Genomic DNA, 2,410 nt, shown 5'->3' with positions numbered 1-2,410 from the left:
ACTGCTCAGTACAGAGCCCTGAGATGTGGAGCTGGGAGGCTGCATCTCACCATGGGGGAACAACAAACAGTAGACTTTCCTCCAGGTGCTTTTAAGATCAATATGTTCCCTGTTGTCCAGGCTGCAGAAGGTTGGATGCTGGAAGTGTGCTGGATCACACTCTATTAGCAACCATTCCTCTTTGCAGACTGGCTTATGATTTCATGTCTTAGCTTACATCAAATCACTTGTTTTTCAGCCTGTCAGCAGACATTTCAACAGATTTCAGCACATTTTCGGCAACCACAGAAAATACCATAACATCTCCTACTAAAGACAAGATTTTTCCCTATAACAATTTTGAAAAACAATATTGTAGCCAAGCACCAAAGCAGACTCCTTGCAAAACAACAGGGTCTCAAGCCAGGAGGTGTCTTGTGTCTCTGGTGAGCCAGTTCCACAGCAGCAGGCAGTAAAACCTCCCTGTAATGCAATGGATGATTGTGCTTTTGGGGGAATTTCACAGCTTTCCACAGCCCAGGCTGTCTCCAGCTGCTCAGTGTTGTGTTCAGAGTATTGTTATCCCTTCTCTAGCCATACATAAAATAGGTGAATCCTGAAGAGCTTGCTTAAGCCAAGGGCTGGTTGAATTACATTTGTTGGCCTGTTTGCCTTCTATAACCGAGTAATTTCAGAGAGCTTCTTTGTGTTTTTTTCTTCTGTCTGTTCTGGTTTACTTACAGAATGTTTTCATTTACAAAGAAAACTGAAACCATTCAAAATGAAAATGGGATATTTGTCCATCCAGCTGCTGCCTTTCTCTGTTGTCTTTATTTCTTTGTCTCTTTTTACATGGAAAATGAAAAGGCCAAAAGAGAAAAGTACATTTTAATTTTGTACTCTTCTGTTCTTCTTTCCTCTCCCCTTCATCCTTTCTTCGAATTCCTTCGCTCCCAAAAGTCCAAAGAACTCCCCAGTTTCTTTGGGGTGTTTTTCACAGAGCATATACACAGGAAATAGGTCTCTCTCTGTTGGAGCTTAGAGGCAGAGGGAGAAAGGAAGGCAGACGGGAGCACTGCTGGTGTGAGACAAGGGTTCAATGTTCACAGCACAGGGCAGCCCCTGCTAGCTCCATGGGAGGAACAGAAGAAACAGGGCAAGTGTTGAGTGATGCTTTCCATGTTCATCCCTCATGTGCCTATGGCTGGTGAAGGGCAACATTCAAGCTGGAAAATTCAACCCTAAGCTGGAGTGTGGCAGGAGTCTGGATTTGAGAATCCTGTTTCTGATCCAGCTGTATTTGCAATAGATGTTATTATCAAGCAACAAGATCAGCACAGTGAACATCAGAAATGTCCCATCTTTCCATTTCCAAGAAGCTTCACTCTTCAAAAATAAAGTTTTGGGCTAATGGCAGGGCTCTGTGGGGATTGCATGTCCTCCATAGGCCAAGGAGACCTTCCAAAAACACAGTGTGTCTCAACAGACAGAAAAAGTAGAAATTATAAAAGCAGTGTCACATGGTGAGGGGGATTCCATGGCTCTGTTTCCTCTATTTCATCGCATCTTTGTGACAACAGATAATTTTCTCCACAATTTAGATGCATTTCACCTTCCTTCTGGGGAAACATCTAGTTTAGGCTTTTATTGTTACCCTTTCTTTCATTCTCTTTCTTCAAGGAGATGTGGCAAAGAGGCTTCAGAATATAGTGATTTAGTGGCTTTGGCCTGTTTATTTGATCAAATTTAATGGGGATGGATCAAAACTTCCTGTAAAGGGCTAATCTCTCTCTTTTCCAGCACATGGCAAGGCTCAGTCATCCTGTACCAGGTGGGAGCCCAGCAGTGTGCAAGCCCAGCCACGATTATATTCCCATTCCAGGGATATTACCTGAGACCCTCAAAATGCAACCAAGCCATTGGCTTCTGGAAGGCAGAGGCAGACAGCTTGGAGGCAGGATGAGAGGGATGGCAGGGACAGCCATGGCAGTTCCTTTGACTCAGTGGAGGAGGATTGTCCTGAGAGTCCTCTGGCTCACCCACTCCCAACACCCCTTCTTGGAGGAGAGCAAGTGATGCTTGCTGCAAGCTCAGTGCCATGTGAGGTTTTCTCTGTGTGTAAAAGACAAAAACTCTACTGACTGCAATTGCAGAGAGAGGCTTTGCATGCCAAGCCAGCAAAATCCACATGGCGCAAATGCAGTGGAAACTTATGGCTCTGATGGTGTTGACTGTTGGGCAGGAGAGCCAATTTAGCCAGTGTCCATGTCCCTCCTCATGTCCCATTCAGTTTTGGTGTTTTCAGGCTGTTGTCCCTGCATTTGCAAGGCAGCTGATTAGAAGGTGGAAAATGCTGATGCTCTTGCAGCAAATTGATTCCATCTCTGGGTGTTCCCATTGCTTCTGTTTCTTTTGTTGCTGGTGGGAGACC

General features: G+C 44.9%; 1 protein-coding gene across 1 annotated transcript in view; it reads left to right on the top strand.

Annotated features, from left to right (window-relative positions):
- LEPREL1 (leprecan-like 1) overlaps positions 1-2,410 on the top strand; it is a 15,411-nt gene that overhangs the window by 8,296 nt on the left and 4,705 nt on the right. The window lies entirely within an intron of this gene.

Source organism: Acanthisitta chloris, unplaced genomic scaffold (assembly GCF_000695815.1).
Source record: "Acanthisitta chloris isolate BGI_N310 unplaced genomic scaffold, ASM69581v1 scaffold4691, whole genome shotgun sequence".
Taxonomy (NCBI): Eukaryota; Metazoa; Chordata; class Aves; order Passeriformes; family Acanthisittidae; genus Acanthisitta; species Acanthisitta chloris.
Note: the sequence above shows the minus strand (reverse complement) of the source record. Positions and strands in the feature narration are given on the sequence as shown.